Source organism: Mytilus trossulus, unplaced genomic scaffold, assembly GCF_036588685.1.
Source record: "Mytilus trossulus isolate FHL-02 unplaced genomic scaffold, PNRI_Mtr1.1.1.hap1 h1tg000262l__unscaffolded, whole genome shotgun sequence".
Taxonomy (NCBI): domain Eukaryota; kingdom Metazoa; phylum Mollusca; class Bivalvia; order Mytilida; family Mytilidae; genus Mytilus; species Mytilus trossulus.
Window position 1 is genome coordinate 769,072 of NW_026963322.1, and position 18,936 is coordinate 788,007.

Here is an 18,936-nt window from a genome sequence, read left to right on the forward strand (position 1 = left end):
GGCTGGTTCTTGACAACTCCATCTAAAATAAACTCAGACTATAGTGAACACAGACACTAACTCTGCCTCAAAGTAAAACATACTCAGGCTATATAGTGAACTCAAGATTTTCTAACTCTGCCTACAACAGATTCAGGCTAACATGGCTTAAGCAAACTCAGACAAACTAGCTTGCATAAAATAAACTCTGGTTATAGCAAACTCAGACTAACTAACTCTGCCTAGAACAAACTCTGGCTTAAATTGAGAACTCAGACTAACCAACTCTGCTTGTACCAAACTGGGGCTAAATGGAACTAAGAAAATTAAGCAAGGTAGGAATGTTGTATAATTGTAGCAGGCTCATTGTAGAATCGTAATGAGGACGTAGTAGCATCGTAATAACAACGAAAATCTACATTTTCATGCCTTATACCATGACCTCACCTTAATTTGAATTTATTTTAGATCGTGATGAGCGTGGTGAGATAGTGGACCAGTGTGACTGGGGTATTAGGGTTTCCCATGGATAGTAAAACCGGCAAAAAAGTAACAAATCAGTGTAGTATGGTGTAGGCTGTAGTGCCCTACAAAACATAACAAATATAATTTGTTGAAATAAATCTTAAAAAAACCAGGCATGTGTCATTAATGCATCTCTTAATTGTTAAACAAACATCAACGTGAAAAGCATTAATACCTGGATTGGTAAATATACATAGATTTCGATATAAAGTAAGCTTCTGGTTTCGTCCTGAAAATTTATCATAATTTTTCAGGATGGAAGTTGCAGACAACTCTATTATTACCAAGGCAAAAATATATAATTAAAATCAATACAGTTTTCAATTTTTGATTTTCGAATAGCTAAATTCGAAGTAAAATATTCTGTTTTTAAGTTTCAACAAATGAATTATATAAGCCTCAAAGAGTGAAAGTATTTAATTTGCTGCTGAATAGTGTCGCTGGATATTTGGAAGATGGCGGATTACGATGGTAAACAACTTGGTTGCTGACCAAAATATTGCTTTATTTTTCATACTGACAATAACTTGTCAAAGCCATGTTATAGCTTCACTGCAACAAGCATTCGTTGTTCATTTGAAATTTAGTTTTAAATTACCAGACAACCATCAAAATGTTTATTTTCTAAACTTTGAAAATAAGTTTTAAACAAGTGCCACCTTGCTTTTACTTTAAGGACACTATTAATTTGTCATGTTTGTATTAATGGCACAATGATTGGTTGGTAGCCAGTGTATTTTTCGCATATTTTAACCTTTTTTTCCTCATTTCAAACAAATTTCCCTGTTTTTATACCTCCATTTAGGGGACGTAAATGTATTATTATGAAACCCGTATAAATTCATATATGTTCGTGTTAAGTGTTTAGCTGTGCACACCTATATTTTGTTTTATAAGTCTTATATATATATAAATATATTATATTTTTTTTTATCATTTTGAAAAAGCAAAATATATATGTTATACCCATTTCATTGAAATCCTAGCAAAACAAAAGTTTCGAAAAATTTACAAATTAAATAAAAGAACAGAGTTCCAATGTCCCCCACGTTGCACTTATTTAACATTTCAGAGGGGCATAACTCTTTTAAAAAAAGTAGACAAACACCATTATAGAACTTGTCAGATATATTGCTGATATTAACCTACAGTATAAGTTTTATAAAGATCTGGCAAGAATTATACCCATGAGAGCGCTAACAAGGCCATTTTCCATAAATTTAATATTTCCAAGGGGCATAACTCTTTCAAAAAAAAGTGATTGATCACCATTATAGAAATTGTCCGAGATATTGCTGATATTTACCTATAGTATAAGTTTTATAAAAATCTGCAAAGAATTGTACCCATGAGAGTGCTCACGAGGCCATTTTCAATAAATTTAGTTTTTCCAAGGGGCATAACTCTTTTACAAAAAATGAGGAATGTAGGACATCAGTCCTGACATTACATTAAAGGTGATGCTGGTGTTGGATGAAAATTTGAGGCTAATAACAAATTGAGTGCCTTATATATGAGTCAGTAAATAACAAATTGAGTGTCTTATCTCTGAGTCAGTAAATAACAAATTGAGTGTCTTATCTCTGAGTCAGTCTCTCAGTGATGACAATGTCTATATTAAGATAATAACAAATTGAGTGTCTCATCTCTGAGTCAGAAAATAACAAATTGAGTGTCTCATCTCTGAGTCAGTAAATAACAAATTGAGTGTCTTATCTCTGAGTCAGTCTCTCAGTGATGACAATGTCTATATTAAGATAATAAAAAATTGAGTGCCTTATATCTGAGTCAGTAAATAACAAATTGAGTGTCTTATCTCTGAGTCAGTCTCTCAGTGATGACAATGTCTATATTAAGATAATAAAAAATTGAGTGCCTTATATCTGAGTCAGTAAATAACAAATTGAGTGTCTTATCTTTGAGTCAGTCTCTCAGTGATGACAATGTCTATATTAAGATAATAAAAAATTGAGTGCCTTATATCTGAGTCAGTAAATAACAAATTGAGTGCCTTATATCTGAGTCAGTAAATAACAAATTGAGTGCCTTATATCTGAGTCAGTAAATAACAAATTGAGTGTCTCATCTCTGAGTCAGTAAATAACAAATTGAGTGTCTCATCTCTGAGTCAGTAAATAACAAATTGAGTGTCTTATCTCTGAGTCAGTCTCTCAGTGATGACAATGTCTATATTAAGATAATAAAAAATTGCGTGCCTTATATCTGAGTCAGTAAATAACAAATTGAGTGTCTTATCTCTGAGTCAGTCTCTCAGTGATGACAATGTCTATATTAAGATAATAAAAAATTGAGTGCCTTATATCTGAGTCAGTAAATAACAAATTGAGTGTCTTATCTTTGAGTCAGTCTCTCAGTGATGACAATGTCTATATTAAGATAATAAAAAATTGAGTGCCTTATATCTGAGTCAGTAAATAACAAATTGAGTGTCTTATCTCTGAGTCAGTCTCTCAGTGATGACAATGTCTATATTAAGATAATAAAAAATTGAGTGCCTTATATCTGAGTCAGTAAATAACAAATTGAGTGCCTTATATCTGAGTCAGTAAATAACAAATTGAGTGTCTCATCTCTGAGTCAGTAAATAACAAATTGAGTGTCTTATCTCTGAGTCAGTCTCTCAGTGATGACAATGTCTATATTAAGATAATAACAAATTGAGTGCCTTATCTCTGAGTCAGTAAATAACAAATTGAGTGCCTTATATCTGAGTCAGTAAATAACAAATTGAGTGCCTTATATCTGAGTCAGTAAATAACAAATTGAGTGCCTCATATCTGAGTCAGTAAATAACAAATTGAGTGTCTCATCTCTGAGTCAGTAAATAACAAATTGAGTGTCTTATCTCTGAGTCAGTCTCTCAGTGATGACAATGTCTATATTAAGATAATAACAAATTGAGTGCCTTATCTCTGAGTCAGAAAATAACAAATTGAGTGCCTTATCTCTGAGTCAGTAAATAACAAATTGAGTGCCTTATATCTGAGTCAGTAAATAACAAATTGAGTGCCTTATATCTGAGTCAGTAAATAACAAATTGAGTGTCTCATCTCTGAGTCAGTAAATAACAAATTGAGTGTCTTATCTCTGAGTCAGTCTCTCAGTGATGACAATGTCTATATTAAGATAATAACAAATTGAGTGCCTTATATCTGAGTCAGTAAATAACAAATTGAGTGTCTTATCTCTGAGTCAGTCTCTCAGTGATGACAATGTCTATATTAAGATAATAAAAAATTGAGTGCCTTATATCTGAGTCAGTAAATAACAAATTGAGTGTCTTATCTCTGAGTCAGTCTCTCAGTGATGACAATGTCTATATTAAAATAATAAAAAAATGAGTGCCTTATATCTGAGTCAGTAAATAACAAATTGAGAGTCTTATCTCTGAGTCAGTCTCTCAGTGATGACAATGTCTATATTATGATAATAACAAATTGAGTGCCTTATATCTGAGTCAGTAAATAACAAATTGAGTGCCTTATATCTGAGTCAGTAAATAACAAATTGAGTGTCTCATCTCTGAGTCAGTAAATAACAAATTGAGTGTTTTATCTCTGAGTCAGTCTCTCAGTGATGACAATGTCTATATTAAGATAATAACAAATTGAGTGCCTTATCTCTGAGTCAGAAAATAACAAATTGAGTGCCTTATCTCTGAGTCAGTAAATAACAAATTGAGTGCCTTATATCTGAGTCAGTAAATAACAAATTGAGTGCCTTATCTCTGAGTCAGTAAATAACAAATTGAGTGCCTTATATCTGAGTCAGTAAATAACAAATTGAGTGCCTTATATCTGAGTCAGTAAATAACAAATTGAGTGTCTCATCTCTGAGTCAGTAAATAACAAATTGAGTGTCTTATCTCTGAGTCAGTCTCTCAGTGATGACAATGTCTATATTATGATAATAACAAATTGAGTGCCTTATATCTGAGTCAGTAAATAACAAATTGAGTGCCTTATATCTGAGTCAGTAAATAACAAATTGAGTGTCTCATCTCTGAGTCAGTAAATAACAAATTGAGTGTCTCATCTCTGAGTCAGAAAATAACAAATTGAGTGTCTCATCTCTGAGTCAGTAAATAACAAATTGAGTGTCTTATCTCTGAGTCAGTCTCTCAGTGATGACAATGTCTATATTAAGATAATAACAAATTGAGTGCCTTATCTCTGAGTCAGTAAATAACAAATTGAGTGCCTTATATCTGAGTCAGTAAATAACAAATTGAGTGTCTCATCTCTGAGTCAGTAAATAACAAATTGAGTGTTTTATCTCTGAGTCAGTCTCTCAGTGATGACAATGTCTATATTAAGATAATAACAAATTGAGTGCCTTATCTCTGAGTCAGAAAATAACAAATTGAGTGCCTTATCTCTGAGTCAGTAAATAACAAATTGAGTGCCTTATATCTGAGTCAGTAAATAACAAATTGAGTGCCTTATCTCTGAGTCAGTAAATAACAAATTGAGTGCCTTATATCTGAGTCAGTAAATAACAAATTGAGTGCCTTATATCTGAGTCAGTAAATAACAAATTGAGTGTCTCATCTCTGAGTCAGTAAATAACAAATTGAGTGTCTTATCTCTGAGTCAGTCTCTCAGTGATGACAATGTCTATATTATGATAATAACAAATTGAGTGCCTTATATCTGAGTCAGTAAATAACAAATTGAGTGCCTTATATCTGAGTCAGTAAATAACAAATTGAGTGTCTCATCTCTGAGTCAGTAAATAACAAATTGAGTGTCTCATCTCTGAGTCAGTAAATAACAAATTGAGTGTCTTATCTCTGAGTCAGTCTCTCAGTGATGACAATGTCTATATTAAGATAATAAAAAATTGCGTGCCTTATATCTGAGTCAGTAAATAACAAATTGAGTGTCTTATCTCTGAGTCAGTCTCTCAGTGATGACAATGTCTATATTAAGATAATAAAAAATTGAGTGCCTTATATCTGAGTCAGTAAATAACAAATTGAGTGTCTTATCTCTGAGTCAGTCTCTCAGTGATGACAATGTCTATATTAAGATAATAAAAAAATTGAGTGCCTTATATCTGAGTCAGTAAATAACAAATTGAGTGTCTTATCTCTGAGTCAGTCTCTCAGTGATGACAATGTCTATATTAAGATAATAAAAAATTGAGTGCCTTATATCTGAGTCAGTAAATAACAAATTGAGTGTCTTATCTCTGATTCAGTCTCTCAGTGATGACAATGTCTATATTAAGATAATAACAAATTGAGTGTCTCATCTCTGAGTCAGTAAATAACAAATTGAGTGTCTTATCTCTGAGTCAGTCTCTCAGTGATGACAATGTCTATATTAAGAAAATAACAAATTGAGTGTCTCATCTCTGAGTCAGTAAATAACAAATTGAGTGTCTTATCTCTGAGTCAGTCTCTCAGTGATGACAATGTCTATATTAAGATAATAAAAATTTGAGTGCCTTATATCTGAGTCAGTAAATAACAAATTGAGTGTCTTATCTTTGAGTCAGTCTCTCAGTGATGACAATGTCTATATTAAGATAATAAAAAATTGAGTGCCTTATATCTGAGTCAGTAAATAACAAATTGAGTGTCTTATCTCTGAGTCAGTCTCTCAGTGATGACAATGTCTATATTAAGATAATAACAAATTGAGTGCCTTATCTCTGAGTCAGTAAATAACAAATTGAGTGCCTTATATCTGAGTCAGTAAATAACAAATTGAGTGCCTTATATCTGAGTCAGTAAATAACAAATTGAGTGTCTCATCTCTGAGTCAGTAAATAACAAATTGAGTGTCTTATCTCTGAGTCAGTCTCTCAGTGATGACAATGTCTATATTAAGATAATAAAAAATTGAGTGCCTTATATCTGAGTCAGTAAATAACAAATTGAGTGTCTTATCTCTGAGTCAGTCTCTCAGTGATGACAATGTCTATATTAAGATAATAAAAAATTGAGTGCCTTATATCTGAGTCAGTAAATAACAAATTGAGTGTCTTATCTTTGAGTCAGTCTCTCAGTGATGACAATGTCTATATTAAGATAATAAAAAATTGAGTGCCTTATATCTGAGTCAGTAAATAACAAATTGAGTGCCTTATATCTGAGTCAGTAAATAACAAATTGAGTGCCTTATATCTGAGTCAGTAAATAACAAATTGAGTGTCTCATCTCTGAGTCAGTAAATAACAAATTGAGTGTCTCATCTCTGAGTCAGTAAATAACAAATTGAGTGTCTTATCTCTGAGTCAGTCTCTCAGTGATGACAATGTCTATATTAAGATAATAAAAAATTGCGTGCCTTATATCTGAGTCAGTAAATAACAAATTGAGTGTCTTATCTCTGAGTCAGTCTCTCAGTGATGACAATGTCTATATTAAGATAATAAAAAATTGAGTGCCTTATATCTGAGTCAGTAAATAACAAATTGAGTGTCTTATCTTTGAGTCAGTCTCTCAGTGATGACAATGTCTATATTAAGATAATAAAAAATTGAGTGCCTTATATCTGAGTCAGTAAATAACAAATTGAGTGTCTTATCTCTGAGTCAGTCTCTCAGTGATGACAATGTCTATATTAAGATAATAAAAAATTGAGTGCCTTATATCTGAGTCAGTAAATAACAAATTGAGTGCCTTATATCTGAGTCAGTAAATAACAAATTGAGTGTCTCATCTCTGAGTCAGTAAATAACAAATTGAGTGTCTTATCTCTGAGTCAGTCTCTCAGTGATGACAATGTCTATATTAAGATAATAACAAATTGAGTGCCTTATCTCTGAGTCAGTAAATAACAAATTGAGTGCCTTATATCTGAGTCAGTAAATAACAAATTGAGTGCCTTATATCTGAGTCAGTAAATAACAAATTGAGTGCCTTATATCTGAGTCAGTAAATAACAAATTGAGTGTCTCATCTCTGAGTCAGTAAATAACAAATTGAGTGTCTTATCTCTGAGTCAGTCTCTCAGTGATGACAATGTCTATATTAAGATAATAACAAATTGAGTGCCTTATCTCTGAGTCAGAAAATAACAAATAAAGTGCCTTATCTCTGAGTCAGTAAATAACAAATTGAGTGCCTTATATCTGAGTCAGTAAATAACAAATTGAGTGCCTTATATCTGAGTCAGTAAATAACAAATTGAATGTCTCATCTCTGAGTCAGTAAATAACAAATTGAGTGTCTTATCTCTGAGTCAGTCTCTCAGTGATGACAATGTCTATATTAAGATAATAACAAATTGAGTGCCTTATATCTGAGTCAGTAAATAACAAATTGAGTGTCTTATCTCTGAGTCAGTCTCTCAGTGATGACAATGTCTATATTAAGATAATAAAAAATTGAGTGCCTTATATCTGAGTCAGTAAATAACAAATTGAGTGTCTTAGCTCTGAGTCAGTCTCTCAGTGATGACAATGTCTATATTAAAATAATAAAAAATTGAGTGCCTTATATCTGAGTCAGTAAATAACAAATTGAGTGTCTTATCTCTGAGTCAGTCTCTCAGTGATGACAATGTCTATATTATGATAATAACAAATTGAGTGCCTTATATCTGAGTCAGTAAATAACAAATTGAGTGCCTTATATCTGAGTCAGTAAATAACAAATTGAGTGTCTCATCTCTGAGTCAGTAAATAACAAATTGAGTGTTTTATCTCTGAGTCAGTCTCTCAGTGATGACAATGTCTATATTAAGATAATAACAAATTGAGTGCCTTATCTCTGAGTCAGTAAATAACAAATTGGGTGCCTTATATCTGAGTCAGTAAATAACAAATTGAGTGCCTTATATCTGAGTCAGTAAATAACAAATTGAGTGTCTCATCTCTGAGTCAGTAAATAACAAATTGAGTGTCTTATCTCTGAGTCAGTCTCTCAGTGATGACAATGTCTATATTAAGATAATAACAAATTGAGTGCCTTATATCTGAGTCAGTAAATAACAAATTGAGTGCCTTATATCTGAGTCAGTAAATAACAAATTGAGTGTCTCATCTCTGAGTCAGTAAATAACAAATTGAGTGTCTTATCTCTGAGTCAGTCTCTCAGTGATGACAATGTCTATATTAAGATAATAACAAATTGAGTGCCTTATCTCTGAGTCAGAAAATAACAAATTGAGTGCCTTATCTCTGAGTCAGTAAATAACAAATTGAGTGCCTTATCTCTGGGTCAGTCTCTCAGCAATTTGTCTATATTAAGATATCATTTTGTATTTTACAATAAAACCACTTTTTTAATTCATTTAGAAAGTCATTTTAAAGTAGTCTGCAAGTGTTATTTTTTTATCAAGCTAAGCCTTTGACCATGGTTACCATGGTTACCATGGTGACAAAATTTAATAAAGGAAATAAACATTCCTTCAATAAAGGACACATCCATATATATGACCAGTAAAGATCTGAGGAGACATAAGGTAGCAATACACAGTTAGGAAAAAAACTTAAAATTGACACTTATAATTTTCAAACACCCACTTTCTCCCCTTGTCTAACAAAGAAGGCTTTATATGTGTGTTATGCATGTATATACTTGTAGAAAGAGAATCTTCCATAGATTTGATTTCTAATGGTCATAAGGGTGAAATATTATCCTTTTTGGGTGTAACCATGGCAACAATCTGCATTTCTTAGATACAAAATATAGCAAAAAAGGGGGGTGAACATGTCACAAAAGTCTCCAAAATTTGATCTAAAGGAAAATTTCAATGAATTACAGTGATACCTTTCCTGAATCCATAGGTTTATATCTATTAAGTGGTCCAAAAAAAATCATATGTCTTCCTGCTCGTTTTTCCATAAAATTGAATTGAAAAGATCGAGCGCAAAATCTTTGTTGATAAACACTACAATAATTTATGGACCTATGAACGGTACGGATAGGAAAATACGGACTGTCAATCATTGAAATGGCCTATAAAACATGTTAAAATCAATCTAAATGTTCATATAAACCCACTAAGAAGGCTATATTATTCTTCAATTATCAAAAAATCAATTTTATTGTACAAAAACTTTCATATTTAAAAAATTCACAGGGGCCATAATGCGAAACTAAACTTCTAACTGTGTATTTGCTACCTTAAGGATTAACATTTTTTTTTCCAATTCCACTTTAAATGGATTTCTGTTTTCTACTAGTTAAACCGAGCATTTTCGACTGCTTGTTTTGAATATCGGTTCAGAAATAAATATTTTATGAAGGTTAGCAGTTGACACTGAAATGCAAGAAAAAAGTGATTTTATGAATCATGCCATGTCAAAGTACATTTTCTTCTTTTTTAGTCAATTTTCTAAAACTATACCTTCTAAGCCTGTCTTTCCTTGTTTAAAAACCTAAATTAACCTTAACAGTAGACAACCTTTACAAGTTAAAGCTATTTTAAAGCTCTAGAATGTCAATTTTGTTGTGTATTACCTTACCAAGGCCTTGGTTAAAATTTAGTCAATACTGAATTTATTTATAACAGCGGGAAAAAAAATGGGCTTAATTCATGCTAAATTGTGACTTTATACTTGCTAAAATAATAAATTTGATTTAGTCGCATGAAAAAATATAAAGCGTTCCCTTCTAAGGTTTCTACATAACGGGCAATCTTCTTTTCCAAGGGGTAGCCAATAAAGTATCAATTAATAACGGAACCAAGTCTTTGTGTCAAAATGTCTATATTGGTTGCTAAGGACAATAAACAACAAAACTAACATATATTGTCATACTAAAGGTTGTTTCTCCCTTAGAATTGTATCTATAACCTAAATATCAATAGTTTTGTGGTATATTTGTCTAAAAAAAAGGCAATAATTTGCTTTGTCAAATGCCATAAGGTAGCAATACACAGTTAGGAAAAAAACTTAAAATTGACACTCATAATTTTTAAACACCCACTTTCTCCCCCTATCTAACAAAGAAGGCTTTATATGTGTGTTATGCATGTATATACTTGTAGAAAGAGAATCTTCCATAGATTTGATTTCTAATGGTCATAAGGGTGAAATATTATCCTTTTTGGGTGTAACCATGGCAACAATCTGCATTTCTTAGATACAAAATATAGCAAAAAAGGGGGGTGAACATGTCACAAAAGTCTCCAAAATTTGATCTAAAGGAAAATTTCAATGAATTACAGTGATACCTTTCCTGAATCCATAGGTTTATATCTATTAAGTGGTCCAAAAAAAATCATATGTCTTCCTGCTCGTTTTTCCATAAAATTGAATTGAAAAGATCGAGCGCAAAATCTTTGTTGATAAACACTACAATAATTTATGGACCTATGAACGGTACGAATAGGAAAATACGGACTGTCAATCATTGAAATGGCCTATAAAACATGTTAAAATCAATCTAAATGTTCATATAAACCCACTAAGAAGGCTATATTATTCTTCAATTATCAAAAAATCAATTTTATTGTACAAAAACTTTCATATTTAAAAAATTCACAGGGGCCATAATGCGAAACTAAACTTCTAACTGTGTATTTGCTACCTTAAGGATTAACATTTTTTTTTCCAATTCCACTTTAAATGGATTTCTGTTTTCTACTAGTTAAACCGAGCATTTTCGACTGCTTGTTTTGAATATCGGTTCAGAAATAAATATTTTATGAAGGTTAGCAGTTGACACTGAAATGCAAGAAAAAAGTGATTTTATGAATCATGCCATGTCAAAGTACATTTTCTCCTTTTTTAGTCAATTTTCTAAAACTATACCTTCTAAGCCTGTCTTTCCTTGTTTAAAAACCTAAATTAACCTTAACAGTAGACAACCTTTACAAGTTAAAGCTATTTTAAAGCTCTAGAATGTCAATTTTGTTGTGTATTACCTTACCAAGGCCTTGGTTAAAATTTAGTCAATACTGAATTTATTTATAACAGCGGGAAAAAAAATGGGCTTAATTCATGCTAAATTGTGACTTTATACTTGCTAAAATAATAAATTTGATTTAGTCGCATGAAAAAATATAAAGCGTTCCCTTCTAAGGTTTCTACATAACGGGCAATCTTCTTTTCCAAGGGGTAGCCAATAAAGTATCAATTAATAACGGAACCAAGTCTTTGTGTCAAAATGTCTATATTGGTTGCTAAGGACAATAAACAACAAAACTAACATATATTGTCATACTAAAGGTTGTTTCTCCCTTAGAATTGTATCTATAACCTAAATATCAATAGTTTTGTGGTATATTTGTCTAAAAAAAAGGCAATAATTTGCTTTGTCAAATGCCATAAGGTAGCAATACACAGTTAGGAAAAAAACTTAAAATTGACACTCATAATTTTTAAACACCCACTTTCTCCCCCTGTCTAACAAAGAAGGCTTTATATGTGTGTTATGCATGTATATACTTGTAGAAAGAGAATCTTCCATAGATTTGATTTCTAATGGTCATAAGGGTGAAATATTATCCTTTTTGGGTGTAACCATGGCAACAATCTGCATTTCTTAGATACAAAATATAGCAAAAAAGGGGGGTGAACATGTCACAAAAGTCTCCAAAATTTGATCTAAAGGAAAATTTCAATGAATTACAGTGATACCTTTCCTGAATCCATAGGTTTATATCTATTAAGTGGTCCAAAAAAAATCATATGTCTTCCTGCTCGTTTTTCCATAAAATTGAATTGAAAAGATCGAGCGCAAAATCTTTGTTGATAAACACTACAATAATTTATGGACCTATGAACGGTACGAATAGGAAAATACGGACTGTCAATCATTGAAATGGCCTATAAAACATGTTAAAATCAATCTAAATGTTCATATAAACCCACTAAGAAGGCTATATTATTCTTCAATTATCAAAAAATCAATTTTATTGTACAAAAACTTTCATATTTAAAAAATTCACAGGGGCCATAATGCGAAACTAAACTTCTAACTGTGTATTTGCTACCTTAAGGATTAACATTTTTTTTTCCAATTCCACTTTAAATGGATTTCTGTTTTCTACTAGTTAAACCGAGCATTTTCGACTGCTTGTTTTGAATATCGGTTCAGAAATAAATATTTTATGAAGGTTAGCAGTTGACACTGAAATGCAAGAAAAAAGTGATTTTATGAATCATGCCATGTCAAAGTACATTTTCTCCTTTTTTAGTCAATTTTCTAAAACTATACCTTCTAAGCCTGTCTTTCCTTGTTTAAAAACCTAAATTAACCTTAACAGTAGACAACCTTTACAAGTTAAAGCTATTTTAAAGCTCTAGAATGTCAATTTTGTTGTGTATTACCTTACCAAGGCCTTGGTTAAAATTTAGTCAATACTGAATTTATTTATAACAGCGGGAAAAAAAATGGGCTTAATTCATGCTAAATTGTGACTTTATACTTGCTAAAATAATAAATTTGATTTAGTCGCATGAAAAAATATAAAGCGTTCCCTTCTAAGGTTTCTACATAACGGGCAATCTTCTTTTCCAAGGGGTAGCCAATAAAGTATCAATTAATAACGGAACCAAGTCTTTGTGTCAAAATGTCTATATTGGTTGCTAAGGACAATAAACAACAAAACTAACATATATTGTCATACTAAAGGTTGTTTCTCCCTTAGAATTGTATCTATAACCTAAATATCAATAGTTTTGTGGTATATTTGTCTAAAAAAAAGGCAATAATTTGCTTTGTCAAATGCCATAAGGTAGCAATACACAGTTAGGAAAAAAACTTAAAATTGACACTCATAATTTTTAAACACCCACTTTCTCCCCCTGTCTAACAAAGAAGGCTTTATATGTGTGTTATGCATGTATATACTTGTAGAAAGAGAATCTTCCATAGATTTGATTTCTAATGGTCATAAGGGTGAAATATTATCCTTTTTGGGTGTAACCATGGCAACAATCTGCATTTCTTAGATACAAAATATAGCAAAAAAGGGGGGTGAACATGTCACAAAAGTCTCCAAAATTTGATCTAAAGGAAAATTTCAATGAATTACAGTGATACCTTTCCTGAATCCATAGGTTTATATCTATTAAGTGGTCCAAAAAAAATCATATGTCTTCCTGCTCGTTTTTCCATAAAATTGAATTGAAAAGATCGAGCGCAAAATCTTTGTTGATAAACACTACAATAATTTATGGACCTATGAACGGTACGAATAGGAAAATACGGACTGTCAATCATTGAAATGGCCTATAAAACATGTTAAAATCAATCTAAATGTTCATATAAACCCACTAAGAAGGCTATATTATTCTTCAATTATCAAAAAATCAATTTTATTGTACAAAAACTTTCATATTTAAAAAATTCACAGGGGCCATAATGCGAAACTAAACTTCTAACTGTGTATTTGCTACCTTAAGGATTAACATTTTTTTTTCCAATTCCACTTTAAATGGATTTCTGTTTTCTACTAGTTAAACCGAGCATTTTCGACTGCTTGTTTTGAATATCGGTTCAGAAATAAATATTTTATGAAGGTTAGCAGTTGACACTGAAATGCAAGAAAAAAGTGATTTTATGAATCATGCCATGTCAAAGTACATTTTCTCCTTTTTTAGTCAATTTTCTAAAACTATACCTTCTAAGCCTGTCTTTCCTTGTTTAAAAACCTAAATTAACCTTAACAGTAGACAACCTTTACAAGTTAAAGCTATTTTAAAGCTCTAGAATGTCAATTTTGTTGTGTATTACCTTACCAAGGCCTTGGTTAAAATTTAGTCAATACTGAATTTATTTATAACAGCGGGAAAAAAAATGGGCTTAATTCATGCTAAATTGTGACTTTATACTTGCTAAAATAATAAATTTGATTTAGTCGCATGAAAAAATATAAAGCGTTCCCTTCTAAGGTTTCTACATAACGGGCAATCTTCTTTTCCAAGGGGTAGCCAATAAAGTATCAATTAATAACGGAACCAAGTCTTTGTGTCAAAATGTCTATATTGGTTGCTAAGGACAATAAACAACAAAACTAACATATATTGTCATACTAAAGGTTGTTTCTCCCTTAGAATTGTATCTATAACCTAAATATCAATAGTTTTGTGGTATATTTGTCTAAAAAAAAGGCAATAATTTGCTTTGTCAAATGCCATAAGGTAGCAATACACAGTTAGGAAAAAAACTTAAAATTGACACTCATAATTTTTAAACACCCACTTTCTCCCCCTGTCTAACAAAGAAGGCTTTATATGTGTGTTATGCATGTATATACTTGTAGAAAGAGAATCTTCCATAGATTTGATTTCTAATGGTCATAAGGGTGAAATATTATCCTTTTTGGGTGTAACCATGGCAACAATCTGCATTTCTTAGATACAAAATATAGCAAAAAAGGGGGGTGAACATGTCACAAAAGTCTCCAAAATTTGATCTAAAGGAAAATTTCAATGAATTACAGTGATACCTTTCCTGAATCCATAGGTTTATATCTATTAAGTGGTCCAAAAAAAATCATATGTCTTCCTGCTCGTTTTTCCATAAAATTGAATTGAAAAGATCGAGCGCAAAATCTTTGTTGATAAACACTACAATAATTTATGGACCTATGAACGGTACGGATAGGAAAATACGGACTGTCAATCATTGAAATGGCCTATAAAACATGTTAAAATCAATCTAAATGTTCATATAAACCCACTAAGAAGGCTATATTATTCTTCAATTATCTAAAAATCAATTTTATTGTACAAAAACTTTCATATTTAAAAAATTCACAGGGGCCATAATGCGAAACTAAACTTCTAACTGTGTATTGCTACCATTGACTCTTAAATTTTAAGAAAAAGAACCACAACTCACTCAAAAAATACAAAGTTGAGGAAATCTTCATCTGGTCCTAAAGAAGATAGGTCTTCGTCTGACTATTCTCTATGTTGAAGGGAACAAAATCAGAAAAAATCTGTCAAGGTTCCTATTATAACAACAAAGTAAGAATAAAGTATTTCATAAATGTCTCTTGTAATTAGAAATTACCAAAATATGAACAAATACAAATAAAATACCATTTCTACATACATGACATATAAGTTTAGAGATAAGAAGTTATGACTATCTATATTCAAACATTTAATTTATTTTATATACAATTATTTATTTGAAATGAAAGAGGTGACTGACAAATACATTTTAAATATAAAATCAACATTAAATTTACCACAAAGTAACCAGATTTATATTTCAAGATAATACATGTAATAAAAGAGAACAAATTTGTCATTTTTGTATGATTTAAGGGAGGTAATTCATATTGAAATTGAAAATATTCTCACAATGCATTTGGCAATGCTGTTTAAATTAAATACAACAGTGACCTCATTCACTTTTAGGGACACAAGAGAAAAGAAAACAAGTGCCAACTGAGTAAGATAAAGTAGATTAAACCGGTATGTCCATATTAACTTAATGAAGTACTGTGGAATACAGCATTCAAGAACCATGCATTAGTATATATCCCCAATGAGTATATCTGTAGTGTGTATTGGATTTCTCCACACGGACATGAAAGAATGACAGGGATGATTCTACTATATAGTTTATAAGGGACGCTATATATAATGTCAATATATCCCCGAGGAACCAGTAATGACGCACCTAACGTTGTGTTTGTCTCTACATTTAATCTACCATTTAAAAGAATTAGAAAAACGGAACAGAATGAAAGATTGATCACTTGTTGAAATATTTCAATTATTAAACAATTGATTTTTGAAACAGTAATAGCAATAAAAATCATGTTTGCTAACATAACAAACGGACTGTCAACTTATAATGGGTACCAGTAATGACGCACTGTAAACAAACCAGTAAAAACCACTTGCATGTACCTGATGTTCGAAAAAATGCTTCAATCCGGATAATTTAAAGTTAACACTATTCAACAAATTCAATTTTATCATCAAATTTTGACATTTACAGTCGCTTTTATGATCATTTTGATAGCAATACAATTTTTTTCGTTAATTTAATTGTAACTTATATTTTATTTCAAATTTTATATTAAATTGTTCAAAATTTATCAAAGTGACATATTCTTCAAAATAAGAAGTAATTGCATTCATAAAACAACATTGACAATAAAACATTTATCAATGTATACTTCATACAATGAATAAAAAAATCGATAAACCATAGGAAATTATATAAGCGATGATCATTTGTTCTACAGTGATTCCCGCTTAAATGTAAAACCATGGCACATGACAGTCACATGATTTGAAAAACACAAACTGGGGAAACATGCGCTTACATACTTTTGCCGACCAAAGTGGATTTAGGACTGATAATCATTTGGGGAAGTGAAGACTGTTTTTGACCTTAATAAAATGGAGGAAATTGCACTATCTTTAATAATTCAAGCAATAATAACATTTCTGAACAGAGTTTTAGGCAGATTTTACAATAAGAAGGAATTATTGTTTTTTTGTATCCATCAAAAAAGCAATTGCTGAAACTGTGAAACAGACTGTGTAATGGAGTAATGCATTATGTTATTGAATAAAATGTGTCTTTCTGAGTAAATAAAAATAAAAATTACTCTGTGTTTGTGTTTTTTGTTAGAATTAGAGGGTTTTTAATTTCAAAATATTGGACATGGAATAGACATCATGACCTACTTTACTGACATCCAGCTTATTTGGAGTGGAATTTTGAAGTATTATTTATAAGTTGAGCCTAATAACATGGACTTATATTTTAATAAAAAGTCTTCTTTTGTGTTTTAATCATAACTTTAAGGCAGATTTTTTTTGGTAAAGGCTAAAAAAGGTAATTTAATAATATTGTTGCTAACGTCACATCTTTTCCGTCCATTGTGGTATGTCACGATCGCAATTTTCTTGTTGGTTCTCAGACAGGCCATTGTAGTTATTTTTATCCCGGGTTTTATAAATAATTGAAAATAGCAATCATATTAAATTTGGATGACGTAAGGGGGTCAAAGGACTGGAGGAATCAATATCATTGGCTGTTTTATTTTTTGCGAACGTTACTGCTCGAGGTTTCCGTCCTAATCAGTGTCACGTGAGCAACATATATTTAGATCTGTAACTCTCCTGTATAGGAGTTACGATATCGCCCTTTGCAGAAATAGATTCGGAGTCAGTTCCTTCACATGATGGGGAAGCAAAGAAGGTCAGTTGTATGTAATATTGTTACAAGAGGACCTTAAATGTATTCCGTCCATCAAAAAGACGTTCGCAACAAAGCGTAATGTCATGATAGTAGATGTTGCTAATGTTACTATTACGAATTGGTTTCTTGTGTATTCATTTGATATAAAGTACACCTACAAATGACATTCTGTATATTTAGAAATTCTAAACCAGACTGTACAATTTTATTACTCCAGGCATATATTAAACATCACTGTGTGCATACATTTTATCTTTTAAAGATGTTGTTGCTCATGTGACATGTCCAAATGTCGCTAATGTTACTCATTTTTGTCTCTGTCACGTTAGCAACATGAAAGTAGGAGACAGAACACAATACTGTAAAATCTGCCTTTAGGCATCTATGTTGTAGTCATATGACCTTCACCATCATGTTATGAATAGTAATTATCAATGACGTCACAGCTTTTGTTTAGATATATAAAACCCAAAACTAAATTGATGCGTCATTTCTGGTCCGCGTCAAAACAGGTACCAAGACGATATATCAACAATATACCAAAGTTTCATGAAAATTGTTCAAATCACTATTGAGTTATAGTAAGAAAACTGGAAAATCCGCCATTTTTTATGAATAAAATCCCATAACTTAAAACGTAAAATCTAAAATTTATAAAAACCAAAAGGGAGCTTATGTTAATCGATCCCCCAAAGTTTCATGAAAATTGGAGAATACATTTTTGAGTTATTGTCCAACATGCTGACGATGGACAGATGGAGGTGCACGATTTACCAGTAAAAATTAAAAAAGAGGATTAGGTTGTAGAGAACAGAAGATAAGTACACAATGTATCTATTGTTCTAAATTTTTCTCACTGTACATAGAAATTACTACCAACTAACCAGATAGGAAACCAACTTATATGGTAATGTTGGACTCCCTGTTGGACTGAGTAAAACACCAATCACAGCAGCAGGTTAAATCTTTCTTAAGTACCAATCTGTCACCATCATCATCTGGAGGTATTCAGGATATGTGCAACAAAGACTCCCTGAAATTTAAGAAATAAGTATGAATGATATGAAAATGAGGAGAGAAAGACTCAAAAGAAATACAATGTGAAGACAATTCCAAATGTAATAAGGCCAACAACAAACCAGATGTTCCGCAGGGCACAGCTTTATATGACCGCAGAGGTCGAACCCTGAACAGTTGGGGCAAGTATGGACACAACATTCAAGCTCAAGTAGCAGCTCTGAATTTGGATTGTGATTAAAAAGTTGACACAACATAGGTTTCTGACACAGAATGAATGTGGTCTAAGAACTTTTAAAAAAACTTAAAAA